The following is a 22,448-nucleotide window of genomic DNA, read 5'->3' as shown; positions in this document are numbered from 1 at the left end:
GCTTTTTCTAGGAGCATACTTGTCAGGTGTGTAATTGTTATGTTTGTTAACTCCTACCTTCCCATTTCTGTTGGATTTCCTTTTGGATTCCTTTTTATCCTCAACCATCTTGAGCCTATTGTTTAACTGTTCTAAGGTCATGTGCCCTACATTCACCTTTCTGACATCTTTGGATGTGCTTGCTCCTTCTTTGACAAAGTTCTTTGAAGTTGAACCAAACTTTTTGTTGAGTTTCTTTAGATTTTCTCTTTTAGAAACATCTGCCTGTTTTAATTGAGGAACCTTCAACGGATGTTCCTTTTCTTCCTTCAACGGATAACTTTCATCATCCGTTGATTCCACATCCGTTGACAGTCCATCAATTAATTCCAGTTTCTTTTTATTTTTATCCCAGGCAGTTTCACAGAATGATTCAATTCCTTGGACTTTGGCAATTTGAGCACTTACATCCCTAGATGTTTTCCAGGCTTTAATCACCTCTTGCTCTTTCTCTAATTGATTGGAAAGTATTTCTACTTTCTTAATAGATTCAGCTAGTTCATTTTCAACAGATACACAATGCAGCTTAGTCTTTTCTAGGTCAATTAACTTATCTTCTAACACAGCATTTCTATTACTTAAAAACAGATTGTTCTCTTTAATCCTACTATTTTCTTTAGCAAGAGATTTAAGAGATACACGCAAATGATACAGTTCAGTAGACATGTCATTAAAAGCATCATTGCACTCTTCTTTAGTAAGCTGTGTTATATCAGTAGTAATTACCTGGTTGCTTGATGAACTAACTTCATTCTCCTCAGAATCAGCCATGAGAGCCAAGTTAACATATTCCATGTCTTCATCCTCTTCTTCTCCATCAGCTGCCCAGTCTCTTTCTTGAGTAATGAAAGCCTTTTCCTTCTGTTTGAGCAGATCAAAATATTTCTTTTTGTAATCTACTTGTTCAAATTTCTTCTTTTCAGAGGTTGGCTTTCTGCACTCACTTGCAAAGTGTCCACTCATACCACAATTAAAACACTTGAACTTGGATTTGTCCACCATGTTCTTATGGGGTTTAGTGGCTCTAGTGTTTTTCCTGAACTTCATCTTTGCAAATCTCCTGGACAGAAATGCAAGATGCTCATCAATACCATCAGAGTCATCTTGACTGGAGTTGTCTTCATTTTCAGCAACTTGCCCTTTACCCTTGTCTGATTCTGGATTTCTTACACCATCTTTGGAGCTTGATGTAGATCTCACAGTTTCTTTTCTGCATTCTTTCTCATTTTCAGCTACCAATGCAACTGAACCTCCTTTCTTTCTCCCCCTCTCCAATACCTCATCCTGTTCCAACTCTAGTTCATAAGTCTTCAAGATTCCATATAATCTTTCAAGAGTAAAGTCCTTATAATCTTGAGAGTTTCTTAAGGAAACAGTCATGGGTTTCCATTCCTTTGGTAAGGATCTCAAAAATTTAAGATTTGAATCCTTCACCTGGTACACTCTACCATACAGCTTCAGTCCATTCAACAGTTTTTGGAATCTATTGAATGTGTCATTTAAAGATTCATTTTCTTCAAAATGAAAGTGCTCATACTGTTGAATGAGAAGCTGCATTTTGTTCTCTCTTACTTGTTCTGTACCTTCACACAGCAGCTGAACTGTGTCCCAAACCTCTTTGGCAGTTGAACAATTTATCACATTATCAAACATATCCTTGTCAAGACCATTAAACAAAATGTTCATAGCCTTCTTATCCTTGTGGACTTCTTCTGTGTCTTCCATTGTCCATTCTGCTCTGGGTTTTGGAATGGATTGACCAACAGCAATTGTGGCCGTAGCAACTGTGGCTACTTTGTGGGGAATGTGAGGACCATTCTCAATGCAGTTTACATAACCTTCATCTTGGGAGAGTAGATGAAGGTGCATTTTCACCTTCCAGTGGTGATAACTGTCTTTGTCAAGAACTGGGATCTTTACTCCAATATCCTTCTTACTCATCTTTGTTAGATTCCAAGATCTTTAAACTCTTTGTGTGTCAAGAGCCTGCTCTGATACCAATTGTTATTCCTAGAAGACTAACAATGAGATTTACAGAAGGGGGGTTGAATGTAAATCTCAAAACTTTTTCAAGTTTTGAGCAGTTTATAAAGTTGTGTGTTCAAGAAGAACAAGTGTGTGAATTGCTTTAAGCTAATACAGACAGATATATATTCAAGCACAAATGTAAAGAACACAACAGACCTTAAAAACTTTTCTGGTGGATTTGTTGTTCCACCAGAGATGGTATATTAGAAAATCTGTGTTCAACAATGTTGATCACAGCTGCATCCTAGTACAAACTAGATGAATTTTCTCTCAAGATATTTCTTAACAGCTCTGGAAAAATCTATCTAATTACTAGCTTCTTCTTGGTTCATATATATTACCAAGTGTACAAGTGAAAAACAATATAAAATTACAATAGTAAAATAAGTTCTTCACTTGCTTCTTTTCCTGTTCACTCAAGTACTTTGTTGACTATTGCAACTTTGTACAAAAGAAGAACGGCTGCTTTTTCTGTTGATCCTGAAATTCGGCTACCACATCTCAGTTTTCTCTGTCAACCCACGTGCCTCTGCTTGTAGGTACAACTACCACTTATCAACGGCTGATTAGCAGAACATCCGTTGAAGCTTTCATCCGTTGATGACTTCATCCGTTGAAGGATGTTATCCGTTGAAGCTTTCATCCGTTGATGCTCTCATCCGTTGAAGGATGTTATCCGTTGAAGCTTTAGAGACATCCGTTGAAGCTTAGCTTCTCATCCGTTGAAGGTCTTTTAAGTCATCCGTTGATACCACTTCATTTATACAAAATTACAAGGCATGAAATATTTACAATTGGCCTTCCTATCTGCATATCATCTAGTAGTCAACATGACTCATAGTTTCTCTCAACTTCTAAGAATTACAATTTTAAATACAGAGACTGAAATATGCTACAATACTAGACTTATTTCTAAGTAAAGCTACACCATCAACGGATAGCCAAAGTGGTCTTATCCGTTGAGGCTACAGACACTAAATTTCTACTTAAGTGTTTTGTTAAACATATCATCAAACTAATGCACATATATTCCTAACATCTTTTTAGATAATTAGTTTTATTAACTAACTATTAGAGCGAATTTTCTACTATGTGCCCAAGTATACACAATAAGCGTGAAAACTTATAAGTTTAAAATATTTTGATTAGTTCCTTTTTGTAATAGTGACGGACCCCTGCATACACAAAAACTACACCAATCCAAATGGCCCCAATTTAGACTAGGAGTATAATCGAGCCGAACTGATCCGAACATTGTTTAACTCGACTCGAACTCGATTAAAAATATTTGGGTTCGAGCGTGAGCTCGAGTTCGACCGAGTCTTAAATTTCAAGCTCGAAGGTCAGCTCATTAAAAGTTCGATGGGCACGAGTTCGACTTGAGAACTCGATTCAATTTTCCCAAATATTGACAAAAACTCAAAATTAAATCGGTTCGGTTCAAGTTCGATTCGATTAAATATATAAAATATTAATGAAATATTAAGTATTTATATAAAGAAAATTAAAAATGGTAAAGGCTTGGCTGGCGAACCTTATCCATAGTTCAGATGATAAATCAGGGACAAATCCAAAAATTAAATCCCGAGGGACACTGACTATATTTTGTGAATACACCTTTATATTTTTGAATCGTTGATGGCACTTTCATCTATTTTCAAAAATATTAATGATGAAAAAACATCTTCCATCTGTCCCTTTTAACATGTCCATTTTGAAAAAAAATACACATATTAAGAAATTATTAGTTAGATAAATTTTTTCTTTGAATACCCGTAATTAATATCTTAAAAATTGAGAATCCAACTAAGTTTTAAATTAGCCTAATCTAGGGAATATGAACTATAAGGATAGTTTTGAAATTTATCTCTAAACTTGCTTGAAAAGTGTAAATGGACATGTAAAAAATGACAAATTTTATTTTAAAAATGGACATGTAAAAGGGCAGGGCCGAGCAAAATACCAAAAAATATCAAAATCGAACTGAAACCGGTAAAAACCGATAAAAACCGAGTCGAAACTAAAAATTTAAAAACCGAACCGATTTCACAGGTGTGGTTTCAGTTATTAGTTAACACCAAACCAAAATAAACTAAACCGAACCGATTATATAAATAATTAAATAAATATTTAATATATACAATTTGTATGAATTCTAAAATAATTTTAAATAAAAAAATATATGATATTAAATATTGATATTATATTAAGAGTTCTCTTCCCCAACCATTATTGGGTGGGATGAGCCAACGAATCACAACCGTTAAATATAGAAAGAAGCGGCTGAGATCAAAATCTTCCGCAATTATTCATTGCGGAAGCAAATTCATCTAAAATAAAACATTGCGGAAGTGAGAAATTACCTTTATGTCCTTATTATTCATTGTGGAAGCTTATTTCTTCTACACCCGACCCAACAACAACAAACATACACAGAAAAATATAAACACACATATAATCAAGGCGATTTCATCGAATTTCATCGATTTGGAGGGCGATTTTAGCGAATTCAAGGCGATTCCAAGACAATATATTCTTCTTCTTCCGCAAATGCTTGATTCGAAGGTTTTCTTCTTTCATATACACACATGCTTACATACACACACACTTGATCGCACACACACAAGATTTTAATCTTATACACACACATGAATATGTTTATGTTAGATTTGAAATTTTGTATATATTATACAGTTTTTTTATTTTAAACTAGATTTTTTGTTAAAACCAATAAAGTGTTTAATGAAAGTTTCCTGAGAATTAGTTTGTTTTTTTACATTAGTAATGTGTTATAATTCTGATATGATCATGAAAGGGTTTTGCGGCCAAAATGAGTAGAATGTTTTGAATATTTGAGTAATTCTGATGTGTTGTAATTTTGTGCAAGTTCTAATAATTTTGTTTGAATATCAACATCAAGCTTGTGTTGACCTGCATTTAGGCACCTGCATTTTAAGTTTGGAGTAATTAGATTAAAGTATTTTTTTTATTAGGATGATTTTTAGTAGTTTAAGTTTGGAGTAATTAGATTAAAGTAATTAAGCTAGGGTTAATCTTATCCTTTTTGCTTAAGAAATGTGTTAGGTCCTTAATATAACTGTAGAGGGGGTGAATACAATTTATGCAAATAAATTGAATTAAATACTCAACTGAATGAAACGATTTTGTATTGACTGATAAAAACTGATTGTAAAACTAATCTCTTAAAGGATGAACAGATATCCTTGAGAGCTTCTAGGTTACATAAAAAGATATATCAATTCGCGACACATAAAGTGTAAACCTAATATGTGCTTATGTACTACACAGCTAAACAATCAATAAGGAATCATATTCTATTACAATAAGGATTCCTAAAACATATCCATGTATTGATTGCTAGAAAAAATAAAGTCTTATACTGATATGTATTATGCAAATCCTTTCCTTTTTCGATATCTCCTGACTTTTAGCTGAAGTGACCAAATGCTGATGTCAAATAATGATCAGCAAATGCTGATGACAAATGCTAATGACATCACCTCTGCTAAATACTGATATCAAATACTGATAAATAAACTCTGATAGTTTATATGCTGATATCATCAATTCGATAAATAAACTCTGATAGTTTATAACTTTGATATTTTATAAACGACATACAATATTTATTGGTCCTGTAGGTTGAGTCAAATGAAACAACATCTCTAAAATTCGAGTGCGCATTTAATGATCGATCATCAACCCAAACCAAACCTCTAACTCTATTTTCTTCATCCAAATCAACTCGATAGCAAAAAAAATCCAAAACTTGTTTCTTGCAATTGTCGTAACAAGGCCATCAATCCCACTATCCGCATCACCGGAATCAAACACATGTCGTCGGATATCACGAATGACATTACAAATATCTTGATTTGAAAAACTAACTTTTCTCACACCACCCCATGTTTCACCAAGAAATTTCATCACTTGGGCGGTTTCAGTCCCCGATTTATTAAATAACTCAATCAATGCTCGGGTCGCCGAATCAATATTTATGATATTTGCATGAATTGTACTTTATCTGGAGCTATCATATCATGATCATGCTTCAATTGAACCAAAATTATTTTCCACTTATCATTTTTAACCCTATGAGTGACACACAATAGGGCATTACAATTTGTTCTTCGAATTACATCTCTAATCCTCCTTTTTCCCTTTCTCTCATCTTCAACATCCTTTTTCGTAGAAACTAATCTCCCAACCTTACAACAAATATACAAGCGCTAGGATACACCATTTTCCTTTGAATATTTATGGGCACTCCTAATAATAATCTCAAATCCAATACTTCTACCATAATCTCTATAAAACTTTTCGGCTTCATCCAAAGTGTTAAAAAGCATCCCAACACAGGGGACAACACTATTTATATTTAATTTTGTATCATCATCATCATCATCATCATCATCATCATCATCATCATCATCATCATCATCATTATCATCATTATCTACATTAACAAACTTTTCTTTTCCAATTAACATCATCAACATCATCACTAACATCACCATCCTTATTTATATTTATTTTCTTTTCTCTATTAGAATCATCATCATTGGATCACCTTCTCCCTTTTTTTTCATATAATCAACATCATCATCCATATCCAATTTTTTCTTAGATTTATATTCATAAGTATCAACATCTATCAATTCATTAACATCATCTACAATAAGTTTACGATAAACCGGATTTTTTTCCTACAAGTGTAAAATAATTAAAACCATCATGCTTGCTCACTAGATGAACTTGAATAACTAAACAAGTGTGAAGCTCTTAAAATAGGAAGAGAAAAGACACCTTTAATCTTGAGCTCCAATGAAAAATGGTGAAAAAATGAGAAGAAAAATGTGAAAAAGATGGAAAAAAGAGGTTGGTGGAGGTGCATCTAATGCTCCTTCCACAATGATTCATTGCTGAAGGAGTATTAAAGACTCCAACCAAACAACGCGCCACTGATGCGCGAAATTTAAAAAATTTCCAGACCTTCCACAATGAATCATTGCGGAAGCGCTACTTTCGCAATGATTCATTGCGGAAGTGCCTCATTTTTTTTTCAAAAACATTATTTTTGTAGTAATTTTTTTTAATTTTTTTAAAATTAATTATAAACTTGATACGACTTGTTAATATTATAAGAATTTTTATATCATTTTTTTAATTTGTTAAACATAAATATTGTTTATTTTACCTTTTATTATGGTAAAATAAGTACATTAAAAAATAAAAAATTTATTTAACAAATATAATTTTATTTTAGAATACTTTGTTTATGATATAAAGTCCAGTTAGAAAATAAAAATATATAATTCCGTATTACAAATATTATAACACTTCATAACTACGAATGAAGTACTTTGAGTACAGATTCTATCATTTTTCTTTGAAATAGAAAGTTTCGTACAATTCAATTTGAAACACATAAATATATTTTTAAATATAATAGATAGGCTATTTCAGTAGTAGACTTGTTATGTTCATATTTATATCCTTAGAAAAATATTTTATAAATTTTGTATAAACATTTTTTCTTAATAATAAAATTGTATTTTTATTAATAAATACTCGTTTCATTAATACTATTATTAGGTAATTTGAAAAAAGACGATTTTTGATTCATAAACTCATAATAAACTCATGGTGTCATGAGTTTATGAATAAAAAAACTATTCTGTATATAAATCAAAAATCATTCGGGATACGCGTTTATTGAAATAATCTAATAGTCTTAGATATTTATATTATAATTTTATTATTCAATGATACATAATTTTACTAAATTTATACAATAATATATTTTATTTTATTATTGTAATTTTATTATTTTATTTTATTTAATAATTAACATATAGTAATTATTTAATAATAAATCAAACGTGATTTTCACAATAATTCATTGCAGAAGATGACGTGGCAAATCATTACGGAAGGTTACGTAGTTTTCGCAACGAATGATTGCGAAGGTGACGTGGCTTCCGTAATTAAACAATACGAATTAGTTTGAACGATTCAAATTTGTTGGTTCCGGAGTCACGGGGAACCAACAGTGAATGTGATTTTTTTTTTATATTAAAGTTAGAATTCCATCAAAACATGTCCTTGTGCTCATCTGATTGTTTCTATTTGTTTACAGATGAACTTAAACTATCAAGTTAGCTAAAGTTATTAGATTAACTCTTATCTGTGTTTGATATTACTGTTACTGACAGAAACAATAGATTTTCGCTGAAAAACAATTAAAAAACTATTTTGTAAAATTCAAAAGCTGCGTTTTGGAAAAATGCTTTTGGCGTAAAAGCTGCTGTTAGAAAAAATAAGTCCTCACAAGCTTTTACAAAAAACTGTATTTCATTTTTTGCGGGAAGCATATGCTGATTTCACCATCAAACCTTACGAAAAACATTATATTTTTAATTTTTTCATCAAAACATGTACATATTAAAAAAATTACCAAATAATCATCTGATTTTTGCAACAACATTTTTCTAAACAATACTTTTTCTAACAGCACAACAATTTTTAACAACAATTCCAAACAGAACCTTAGTGTTTTTGTGTTCTGCTTGTAGGATTCCTTTGTCAATTTTAGTTTAACAAACTCTCGAGTATTTTCCTTTCATAATATTTTTAGAGTTCATGTTTTTTTTTTCAGTTTTACATAAGATAATCAAACGAATAATTTGGATACAGATAATTCGGATACAGATCTGCCTATATCCGTATCCGGATCCAAATCCGAAAATTCGTATTCGTATCAGAATCCGGAAATATTTAAAAAATAATAGCCGGATCCGGATCCGACAGATACTCTCTGGATACGGATAATATCCGGATATGAATATGATTTTCAATCAGATTTTTTATTTTTATATTAAAAATTCAAAAAAAATGAAAAAAATACAGTAAAAATTAAAATTTCATTTTAAATATTAAAATAAGAGTTAAAGAGATTTAACCGTATTTTAATTTATTTACAAATTATTTTTTATTTATCTTTTCAATATATTTGTTATCTTTAAATTGTTGAACTCAAATGATTTTTTTTATATATGTCAATACTGTTTTTACAATTATATATAATTTATATAAACATAATATTTAAATAATATATATATATATGTGTGTATTTATATACACATACACACACTATAAATTTAATATAATAAATTTTAAATTATATAAATATTTAAATATAATATATATTTATTCGGATTCGGATCGGATACGAATATACCTATATCCGTATATGTATCCGTAATCATCGGATTCGAATACGGATAATATCCATTTTGTTTCGGATATGAATAATATCCATTTTATTTCAGATACGAATACGATTTTTTCAGATCAATATCATATTTTTCAATTTTTTTTGACAGCCCTGGTTTTACGCACCAGAGCAGTTAGGCAATATTCAAGTGCCTGCGCTGTGGTTTGTAGTTCTCTTTTCAAGTGCGCCATTAATGTATCCATAACATAACTGGGAAATTAGAAAGCAAGCCATGCAGGTTTTTTACCGAGATGCACAAAATAAATGCACTCGTTCCGGTGCCATGGCGTTACAGTGTCTTGTTCCGAAATAATTTTCCATTTTTTTATTTTTAGGTTTTAGAATCAAAACTGAGCTGACTATAATCAAGCCGGTATATTTTAATCAAAATCGAATTCGAATCAAAGGTTGCAATTTGCGATTTTAAAAACCGAAAATATATAATTATTGTTTCAGTTTTATCCGGAAATCGAGCCGAACCAAAATCATTCTCTCCTCCATATAAGGGGATGGACGGACACTTGATGATTGTGCCAGTGACAAACTACGGTACATATACAAATGGCACTATAATTACCAAAGGATTTGATATTCCCGTCGTCGTGCTGCCAGGGCCCAATCCAACGCCATTGTCTAACAAATGTTGAAGACTATGACAGCACAAAAGATTTATTATACTCTTGTATATATTTAACACAAAACGGATACTCCTAATGGGTTATAAATCCACATAAACATTCCAGCTGTAAGATTCAATACAAATATGATATGGCTACCATGATCAGACCGTTGGGTAGAACATGGGTAGCCTGGATCTTCTATCACCGCCTTCATTTCTTTCTCTCTTTTTTTAAAATTGTGGTCCCCAATTATATTATATAAAAAAAAATTAAACTTTGATCATCATCAATTTATAATATTAAATTACTATCACATTGCAATTTGGTATTGTATATGCATCATATCGTACAAAACATCCAACTAAAATATACGTTGGAAATTAAATAGTAAGAGTTTTGAATAATAATGTAGGTTACACCCTATAATCTGAAGTAACTTGTTCGAATAACCAAATTTAAATCACCGATCCTCGCCGCCGACACACAAAAACAAGTTGAAAAAGATAGATAACAAAGTTAAATAATAATATTTATATTGGTTGATGGGTTGGTAAACTATACAAGAGAGAGGTTTATCACTGCACATCTCTCTACTTCAATAACAACTAACTTACACATAAGTTATAACATAGGCTGACAGGCCCAAACAAAGATAAGTTCTGACAAGTTACAAAACATACCATTGAAGCAGTTTGAATTGCTTTCAAGCAGACCTGCGTGGAGTTATCCAACAACACTTGGTGGGCCGGTGTCTGTACGTTGCAGATGTCTCCTCCTTCAAATGCTTTATTTCTTCCCAGAAATATATTTTTACATATTTTTTTATTTGTACAAGAAAATTATGAAATATAAGTTGAAGTTATACTTTGCATAATGTGCCATTTTTTCATCTACAAACATTGAAATATGCCAAATTATTATCGAAGATCCCAAAATAGATCCCGACTAAGAAGTCAGTTGTTCCCGCGATGAGCAATTTTTCACACAAATCTATATGTTGTGGGATCATATCTCGTATTTTAAATGTCTCCTCAGTCCTCATACACGAAGTTAGGTGCTGATAGTAAATCAAATATGTATTCTTCTACCTCTTTTTTAATTGGATACGAATAGCGGAGTTTTAAAAATTATCCGAACAAAGAATGAAGCACACACATATAAAACTTGACATGTTACCTTGCCTGTTTATACACAGAATATGAATAGCACTCCAGCATGCCAAGAGAACTTGTCTACCTGTACTGTAAGGAGAGGAGTTACTGAAGTTGCATCTATGAAATTTTACTATATGTTCAAGAGACCAGCATAAGGCAGGAAGCAAAGCAACTGCAATAGTACAAAAATCAGAATACGAGGTATTAAGAAAAACAAATAATACATTAATTTTAAGAAATGAATGGAACAGGAGTCGTCATCAGAGGAAAATAATAATTCCAATGCTACAAGTTCTCTCACACGTACATTTTATTTGCCACATACACTTGTGCTACTAAAGCTTTCTTCAATATATATATAAGGATTCCAACACTTCCTAGTCAGAACAATCTCTCTGTGAAATGGAAGGCGCTAGATTATGAAGTTGCAGTTGCGGCATACTAATTATAGTACTCATCACTTTCTTTTACATCTAAGATAGTTTCAAATATAAACAAGCCTCCCTATTTATATAGTCTATATAAATGAAAAACTACTCAGTGCCATATGTGAAATTATAAAGGCCGTAACAAACTCCAATTTAAAAACGAGAAAAAGAGTTCCAAAAGCCAACACGACTGATATTTTGCAGCCAAGAGAGAATATCCTATTAAAGATGTAACCGTATCTGTTGCTACATGTAAGGTTTTTGGTCTTCATCTTTTATGTTTGTGTGTGTAAGGTTCTTCATGACTTTTATGTGTTTTTAGGTCAGAATTAGGAAGATAACAGATAGAACTTGAGTTTAGAGAGAATACAGAGAAGAAACAGAGAGATTTGACAGAGAAATGGGAGAGAAGCAGAGCTCGAGAGCTTTTTATGTCTGTGTGTGTAAGGTTGTACCACTGATACTAACATTAGACAGACTACAAAGTGCCAAAATCAAAGTTGATGCTTTCTCGTATGAAATGTTTGACAATGTAAGTGTACTTGGTTCTATTAACAGACCACAAGCAATATTTGTTGTAGGCTTGTAGCTCAGTTATCCCAGTAGAACTGTGATGGACAAGTGACATGTCTGTACACAACATACCTAAGAAATATTTAGTTGGTACTTTCTCAGCAACCTCACAGGTAATACCCAAAAATCATGAGCCTTTTAGGATATGCAGATAGTCCCTATCCAGGATCAAGGAATTAAATTTTAATTTTTCGTCTTTGCTCAGCCATATTACTAAATATGCATAACCACAAAACCTTGAAAAGACCATGATTACTACTCAAGAAAATAGTGATGCTAAAGCAGACCTTAATGGTAAACTGAGATATACTGAAACAAGACTTTACCTGATTGAACAAGTAGTTTTCCTCTGCGATTCAACTGAGATTCCGGGTTTTTCAGCTACGTATCACTTGTTCATGTTCAAAGAAGTAAACTCTACTAAAAAATTATCAAAATATTAATGGCTGGAACAGAAAAGGATGTAGAATTTATTGCATTCCAAGTGAAATAGATCGTATGGTAGCAGATCCTGAATACTGAAACCTAGTCCAAAGTACTCTAAATTTCATACTCCAATCAAAATACATAAATGAAACCGGTCTAGACATAGAGAATGCTAGTGCAAACAAGATTCAAGTACGATAGAAATGGTATTTAAAACAGATTTGATTCCATTCCTCGGACATTAAAACTCCTTTCCACAAATCATTTAGTTGGTATGTGCTTCAAGCTTCTATGGGCTTTTACGTGGACCGCCAACTGACCTCCACCTTCAACTCACCTTTACTGCAGCTAATATAATCGGTACATGTTCCTTGTTCAAGAGCAGTAAATTTTACAGTCTTTTCCACTATCTTATCATCATCTTCTTTAAACGTATGTCAAGGTCACAACCATTTAGGCCAAACTGTAGAATGAGCTGATGACCTAGAGGCACAGCTACAATATCTCGCGAAAAATGAATGATTACATCATCTCCACTACTCACTTTAACTTTCTCACGATGTCGTTTGCAAAAGATGATGCTTGAATATGCAGGTTCATTAATTGCGCTTGTCCTAGCAGCTACAACACCGTAAAGATTAAATTGATCAGATTTATTGGTCAAGGTAACCTTCAGATGGGCTTCCACAGCATTATCGAATATTGCATAAAAAACCTTAAGATCTTTGAAGCCGTCTTTTGACACGAAGTATTTTGATCGAGGAGCGTTAAGCTTCTCGGGCTTACTATAGGGGTACTTAATAGTCATGGTTTCATAGACAACCCCAAACAGATAAAAACTAATTGAAAACCCATCATTGGCACAAATTGATGATTTAATAGGAGCATTCGGTATAATATGATCCAAAGATGTAATTAGTGGCTTCCTAGATCAATCTAGTGCCATATCGGCGACCTTGTAGGCCTCAAAATCATGGTACTTGAGCATTGTGCTATCGATGTCTTCATCTACCATGTCATCATCTTTAAATAGGTACTGATTACCATTCTTTTCATCCTTGCACACAATAGGTCCTTCGTAGGTCACTCTGTATACCTCTGCCAATTTCTTCAAAAAACTACATAATTTTACACAAATTAATAGGAGCATATAAACACTACATACATGGCATATAATATACATATTCATTCCGATCAATAACATTCATGTACATTACTGCAAGCATAATATGTACACCAAGGGCATGTTTGTTTTGTGTTATTAAATCATTGCTAATTTTACAGGTTGTAGCACAAGTACAACTGGCGAGTTTGTTTTAATTGGCCTGTGACAAAACCCGTGCCCGTAATTTTAGTAAGAAACAATTAAATAAAGATTGAGTATAGATAAAATTAACAACCATGGCTGTGAATTTTGACACAACTGATGAAGCCAAAGTCGAGCACAATAGCAGTGACAAAACGAGGCAGCCCTAACTCCTTTGAATTTATAACTCTAATTCGATCTATACTATATATATCAACAATATAATCTAGAATTGGGTATAATTTAGTTGGTTATGAAAAAAATAGATAGTTTTATATATCTGTTAAACTATCAAATTATTAAACTATTAAACTACTAGATATAATATATTTATTCTACTTAATTATGAACACATATTATTCTATTATTTTTATTATAAATTTATAATTATTATATATTATATAAATATTTTAAAATTATAATATAACGGAATAAATAAAAAAATTCTTTATTAGAATTGTAATTATATATTCATGAAATTTTATATATTTCTAATTTTAAAAACATAAAATTTTACTTGTTCTATTTAATTTGTTCTAACTTTATTATATTTTATGTAATAAATTTATCTATATTTTTTGTAAAAAAATTTAAGATAATATATACTAGTCCTATTCACAATTTTTGCACAATGATTATAAAATTAATAACAGTTTTGATTTTAAAACAAAGAAGGGTGCTGACTCACTGGAATATTGGTGATAGATCACAGCAGACCGAGACGATCCTTGTTCGAGTCTTGTTAGAAGTCCCTCAGCAACTCAAACTTGGCTTCTTCTTAAGCCAACAACAAGTAGTCCTTCGCTCCAACATAATCAATTCAAATCACTTAGTTCTCATTTGAGCAAGATTTTAAATAAATAAATAAATGAACATATATATATATATATATATATATACAAAGTCTTACTTCCATACAAACTAAATCAAAATACAAACTATACCTCCCACACACAACCATACATAATTCCCTCCATTTTTAATTAAATTTTTCCGTCAATTAGTAAATTCTTTTTAAAATCTAACTTCACTATATTTTTCTACATCATCCAATAATCAGTATGAATACCATATTTGATATGTTTCGACGATAAATCACTAATTATGTCTACGAGAATTACTAAAAAGTACTGATTCTGGAATTAGTACTGATTTCAGTTTATTGATTCGGGTAAATTTAAATACTGATTTGTCGTCAAAATATATCAAATATGCTATACAAATTGATGAGTGGGAGATGAATAAAAATACGGTGAAATTATTTTTTTAAAAAAGTTAACCAACTAAAGGGAAAAGTAAAATTAAAAACGAAGGGAAAGTGATTAAACATATTGTTTATATTCTAATATTGGTTTGTATTTGAACATTTGCCTATATATATATATATTTATTTATTTATTATTCTCGATCACTAGCGCGCTTATACTAGCGTCATTCCTCACACTCAAAAATTCAGGTTACTAAAGATGACTGTCCTGTCATCTTCCATGACAACTTCATCCTTTCTCAACAAAATTCGGTCCATTTTCTTCTGCCTATTCATTCATTTATGTGCGACTAACAATAAAGACAAACAAGGGTTTGAGAATTAAGAGATCTGTGGACATAGTAGAATTATAAATAGCAGAGAAAAGTGCATATGCATGTGAGAAGCGAGGAATAGAGGGATTAATCTCAGGTATGAGATTGATGACCAGTTGGTCACATTATGCTTGTACATTAATGGTAGAAGAGGAACATGTTAGATTATTTTAATAATCTATTAATAATTTGGGCAACACTTATAAATAAATAAGATATGTATGCTATCATTTATATATTGAGCCTATAATTTTGTGATCTAATTGATTTATTTATTTATTAATACGCTTAAAGAGTATATAAACATATATATATATATAAATAATCATGAGAATATTGTGAAGATACCATTACGTAATTACTATTTTATGAGGGGCTGAATAATAATTATGTTAATATAGTGTAACTGATATATTTTATTAGTTATATAAATACAGGGTTATGGTCCCCATTCTATACAAGCGTTTCTTTTCTACTCATCCTCTCAGAGAGAAAAACAAAAGGACAATTGTGATAGAAGTGGAAGATCAATCCCTCCTCCCATCCGCTTGATTTGTTCATCTCCCTTACAACATTGGACTCAGGTACGCTTCCGCGTTTTAATTATTACACTCATTGATTTTAATCAGTAGTCATATATGTATGCATATCATGATTTAGGGTTCTTTTATGGGCATACATATATGTTTATATTTACAGAACATTGCAGAGTTGTTTCACCGCCGAAGGTCATAGTTGAACAAAGAGATAGAAATGAAAGTTGGGTTTTTCTCTGACAATTACATATGGCGGTTATTGATGAGGAAAAATCAATCGAGCTGGGTACCAATTCATTTCTTCCAAGTCTCGTCAACACAAGTCAAGTCTTTTCACTAGAAGTTTTTCTGGTCTTTTCACGGGTACTTATATTTGATACGGGGAGTTTATTATCAGGGTGGTAGGTTATTAGGAGGGAGTATAGTATGTTATTGAATATACAAACTTTGACCAGTATTCGAAGTTTAAATTTAGGTATGTTTTATGTGAATAAGATTATAAACTTAGTTTTGTCTCGACCTCCTTTTATATTATGTCTTTTATATTATGTCATTAAATTTTATATTTTTAGTAGAAATTTCGACATTTTTTATATATCGTACACATACAAGTTGAGTTTCTTTCGAAAAACATGCTCTTTATTCTTCTGAATGAGTGGAAAGCTGCATACAACTTATCCTCCCGTGCGAAAGCGGGATAAAGGAGATATGTTTGGTTTGGTTTACACTTAAAGTAATAATTCCTAATTATATGACGGAACCATGATATCATACCTCCATGTAAGTTAGGATCAATTTTTATTTTGTTTGGTAAAAATAATATATATTCGAATCCTACTCCCAATTGTAAAATCATACAATATTTTAGCATCATCTGGACCAAAACAACAGATTTTCCAAGTCGTAACAGAGATAATAAATTCTTTTAATACAGGACACATGAATCACATTTTGCAGCTTGAATTGTTTGTGTTGACAACAACACGCATTCCTTTATATTCATTTAGATTGTCTAATTTCTTTTGATCTCAAGTCATGAGAGCAACCAGAGTCTACAATCCAATTATTATCCATAATTTATAAACTGATCACTGATAGAGCGACTGGAGCCATTTCTTCTTGTTCTTCTCCTTCAATATTGCAATATTCCATGAGTCCTTGTAAATTGCCCACTGCATAAGCTGCCTGAAAGTCCAATTCTTCTTCACTATTAATAATACCATAAAATTCTGGTCTAAGCCCCTGGATTATAATCCGTCTTTTTTTTTTGTATCAGTGATTGCATTTTGTGGATCAAATCTAGAAAATTCATCACAAATAATTTTATCGCCCACCGACATGTTTTGTTGTGAGACTGACAAGAGCTCGTTTTCCAACTGTTGGAGCTTCGCAGCGTTTGTTCGTGTGAACAATGTTTCCAGATTGTCCCATGCCTCCTTTGGAGTTTTTGTGCCTTTAATATGCTGCAACAACTCGTCTTCAATTACTGATCAAACATACATGGCCTTACCTGCTTTCACCTTCCATTACCTTGACTCTTCTGAGTTTGTCAGTGATGTAGTATTGCCACTGCTGATAATGTCCCACAAGTCTTGCACAAGCATGTAAAACTGCATCTGAATACTCAAGGTGCTGTAATTGGAACTATACAGTTTTTCTAGACCGCTAAATGATGTTGACAAGTCCCCCATAGTAAAGTGGATGTAATGCCCAGCAATACTCCAAGCAAGATTGGTCCCTCCCTGACCAACAGTATTTAAATCCCAGACTTCGCAGAGATTTCACATGTTTTAGTTCTTCCAAAACACCGCCTCGACAAATCTGACTCTGATGCCACTTGTAAAAGAATTTGTACAGATAATAAAGACTATTAATGATAATAAGAAATGACCTGCTTTAGGATTACAAGAACTGTATTACAATAAAGCTTTCAAACCAATCTGATGACTGCATACTTCCTGGCCTCGAATTTTCCAACTATTTTTTCAGCTTAATGTTGATGGAAGTAGATCTAGATACTTCTCTTATTCAGTACATTTTCTTCCAAATTCCAAGTTAAATTTAGTCAAATGCACCGAAACTAGAACATTTCTTAGAAAATGTGGAATTTCAGAAACTAGAAAATCTCATAAGATTCCTGAGGGAGTCATTGAACTTTACTGAAACAGAACTTTGAAAGCAATAGAAACCTTGGTTGGCTGAAAGTAAGTCAGCACCCTCTCAAGCAGGTAGTTCAGTTTCAGAAGTCAGAACTTTGAAGTCAGAGCACATGGCTTCCAAGCTAGCATATCTGAAGCCATCTTCAGCTGTAACATGAATGGTAGAAATTGCATCACCTTGGACAGCGCTCAGAGTACCCACAAGGATCAAACTGAAGATCACACATCTCAGAATCTGGAAGAATTCTCTGTATACCAGATTCTTTGATCATTTTAAGTGCAGAATCTGACCATTTTCACCATCTCTGAATAAGATCAGAATCCGGTTTGAAATATGAATTTGAGCCAAGTTTAAACAAGTGTATTGACCTGATTTTTCGAGTTCTGTACGAGATCATTTGAACTTATTGTGGCTCACTAATATTTTCTTTTGTTATTATGTACTGCAACCTAGGGGAGCTTCATAAAAATATTGTATTACTAGACTTCCTTTTTCTACCTTTTATTTCCATTAGACCATACTAGCATGCACCTGTTACAATATTTATATATTATTATATTTAATATGATTTTTCTAATATTTTCAATTATATACATATATATATTTCTCAAATTTTTATTATCTTCGTTTTTCTAATACAAAAATTTAATGCTGTTTACTTTTTAATAATACATATTTAATAAATATTTATGTATTAAAATCATGGTGGAAGATATGAGAATTTATAATACTCATTAATAACTTGATGGTATTATTTTATTAATATTAATTTTGATAAGTTAAATATTTTGTATTTAGTTTATTCATTAAAATAATGTGTCTAAATTATTTATTTTTAATATAATTATAGTACATATGTAATTTATAATTATATATTGAGAACTTAGTGGTGAAAGATATGAGAATTTATAATAATCATTAGAAGATCGTAGTAATATTTCTTTATTAGAATTAATTTTGATTAGTTTAGTTTATCTTGTATTACTCATGACTCATGAAATCTTATATTTTCTTAATCTGTGTTTAATTTTTTTACTATAAATTTTAAAAACGTGTGTTACAACTTTGTAAATAAATTAATATATTTTATATTTTTTTAAGAGTTGTTTTGTAGTTTGTTTTTACATTTTTAGTTCACTTGTAGGTTATATTTTATAAGAACATTTAAGTATGACTTCATTAGTATACCTTTTGATTTGATAACTCGATGTATAGGTTATTCCAAATCAACTAACTTTCTCAGCGATTTTTTATATTGGGACTATATGACACTAAGGATTTTACATACATAGATAAATTTATATTTTTACCCCGACGACCGTACCACATAAACTCACTTATACCAATTATATATAGGAATATAATAACGACATGAAGAAACACGCACAAAATATTAAACGGCTATAAGTAGCCAAAAATACATTAAGGATGTAATAAGAAAACCATGTCACCATATGAACACAGAATGGTTTAACACGTCAGGAGAGGAGGAGAGGGAACTAGGCTACAGGATGAAGCCTAGGAGAGCAGGAAGCAAAACCTATTGACTATTGTTTCTTGGTGCTAAGCAGAACATTAAAACTTATAAGCATATAATTATTGGACTAAACTTGATATCACGAAAAAGATTATATAGATTATATTTTGCATAATGTGCAATTTTTTCACCTAAAAACATTAAAATATGCCAAAAAAAGAAGAAGTAAAAAACAGATAAATTAAAAGAATAGAGTACTTATTCTAAATGTCTCCTCATACACGAAGTTAGGTGCTGATAGTAGATCAAAATGTGCATTCTCTACCTCTTATTTAATTGGATACGAATAGCTGAGTTTTATAAATTGTCCGAAAAAGAATGAAGCACAAACAAATAAAACTTGACATGTTACCTTGCCTGCTTATATAAACATAAAAAAAGAACACTATAGACAGAATATGAATAGCACTCCAGCATGCCAATAGTACTTGTATACCTGTAAGGAGAGGAGCTACTGAAGTTGCATCTATGAAATTTTATTACATGTACAAGGGACAGGCATAAGGCAGGAAGCAAAGCAGCTGCAATAGTACAAAAATCAGAATATGAGGTATTAAAAAAACAAATAATACACTAAGTTTAAGAAATACATGGAACAGGAGTCTTCATCAGAGGAGAAGCTGACAATTGAGGGTAAGCTGTGAAGTAATATAAGGAAGGCTATATACAAAGTTATTAAAATCTTTGGTTACAATTACAGACTGGATCCAGACTTGCACAGCCTGCAAATTCCATGCCCTCGGTTTTTGTTAGAAAAATTAATAGTGGAATAAGGTATAGACTCATCTTCAGCAAGTGTATTATGCTTTTAATGAAGAACATATAAAGAGTATAGAAATATAATGAAGAAAATGGAGTGCCTATCAATGCTAATTAATATGCACTGTTTGAAAGACTTCTAGGCACAAGTGGATAGATCGCTAGAAAAAAATGCCACAACAAACACCTGCAGGAAAACAAGAAATACATGGAACAAGAGTCGTTATCAGAGTAAATAATAATTCCAATGCTACAAGTATTTCACGCATTTTATTTGCCACATACACTTGTGCTACTAAAGGTTTCTCCAATACTAAGGATTCCAACACTTCCTAATCAGAACAATCTCTCTGTGGAATGGAAGGCGCTAGACTATGAAGTTTCAGTTCCGGCATACTAAATATAGTACTCAGAACTTTCCTTTATATCCTAGATAGTTTCAAATGTAAACAAGCCTCCATATTTATATAGTCTATATAAATGTAAAACTACTCACTGCCAAATTTGAAATTAAAAAGGCCGTAACAAACTCCAATTTAAAAACGAGAAAAAGAGTTCCAAAAGCCAACAAGACAGATGTTTTGCAGCGAAGAGAGTATCCTATTAAAGATGTAAACCTATATGTTGCTACATATAAGGTTTTTGGTCTTCAGCTTTTTATATATGTGTGTGTGTGAGGTTCTCCATGACTTTTTAGGTATATTTTTGGTTCTGGTTTATAAGTGCAGAATTAGGAAGATAACAGATAGAACTAGAGATTAGAGAGATTTGACAGAAAAATGAGAGAGAAGTAGAGTTTGAGAGAGATTAGAACTAGAAACCATAGAGTGTGAAAGCAGTTAAAGAGAGAAAGAGAATTGTGGAAATAATTCCAATATCTATATTTTTAACACCCCCTCAAGTTGGTCCAAAAATCGGAAGATATCTGGCGCCCAACTTGAAAGCATTGAAGTATAGAATATCTCCACTTAATCCCTTAGCCAGAACATCTATCAACTGATACTAGTACTTCACCTAGAAGTGAGGAAATTAAAGTTGATATACATGCTCCAACTCTGCTGGACTGGAACAATGCTGTAACCTAGGGGAGCTTCATAAAAATATTGTACTGCTAGACTTCATTTTTCCACCTTTTGTTTCCATTAGATCATATAACAACGACCTGAAGAAAAAAAAGACACGCACAAAATATGAAACGGCTAAAAGTAGCCAAAAAAGCAATATAGGACAACGAGAATACACATTAAGGATGTAATAGAAAAACCATGTCACCAATGAACACAATGGTTTAACACGTCACGAGGGGGGAAGAGGGAACTAGTCTACAGGATGAAGCTAGCAAGAAATATAAAATCAAAACTAGATTATGAAAGACCAATGACGCCTAGGAGGGAAGGAAGCAAAACCTACTGACTATTGTTTCTTGGTGCTAAGCAGAACATTAAAACTTATAAGCATATAGTTATTAGACTAAACTTAATATCACGAAAAAGAAGACAAGACAAGACTCCCAAGAGAAATGCTACAATACAATAGCTGCCGTTTAAACCCAATGACACGAAAACAAGAACATAATATAGTAACAAAAAAAAGCTTTACGTAGTTTCTCTGATAAACAGAATTCAATCCCCACAAAAAAAATTCTTGTAAATTCAGATCTTAAGATCTTAACCACAAGGGACATCAAAATTTTCACCTATCTAAAGTCTAGAAAACAGTATTATTCCTACGGACATCGTTTCTCTAATCCTTGTAGCATCTTATTCAATCTTATGCTTGACAATGTAATAACAAGACCCCAGCACTATCGTAAACCAAAGCTTAATTACCAAAAAACTTAATTAATTATCAAGATGATAAATGGAGCTGTATGCAGTGCTGATTAATGATTCATTATAGGTTTTTTTTCTAGCAGATATAAAAAACTACATGCATCAACATAGCATTCAAACGGATGTGAAGAACTTAGTAAAGATACTTGCTCTTAATTGCAAAATTGTGTAT

The 22,448-nt window shown here is 31.8% G+C and overlaps 1 long non-coding RNA gene across 1 annotated transcript; it reads left to right on the top strand.

Annotated features, from left to right (window-relative positions):
- The first annotated feature begins 15,901 nt into the window (after nt 1–15,901).
- LOC141672911 (uncharacterized) lies at nt 15,902–16,702 on the top strand. The gene is made up of 2 exons (XR_012555738.1): nt 15,902–16,036; nt 16,152–16,702. It is a non-coding gene; the product is annotated as an uncharacterized LOC141672911 (long non-coding RNA).
- Nucleotides 16,703–22,448: the final 5,746 nt, after the last annotated feature.

Source organism: Apium graveolens, chromosome 7 (assembly GCF_009905375.1).
Source record: "Apium graveolens cultivar Ventura chromosome 7, ASM990537v1, whole genome shotgun sequence".
Taxonomy (NCBI): Eukaryota; Viridiplantae; Streptophyta; class Magnoliopsida; order Apiales; family Apiaceae; genus Apium; species Apium graveolens.
This window is presented reverse-complemented; position numbering and strand designations above follow the sequence as displayed.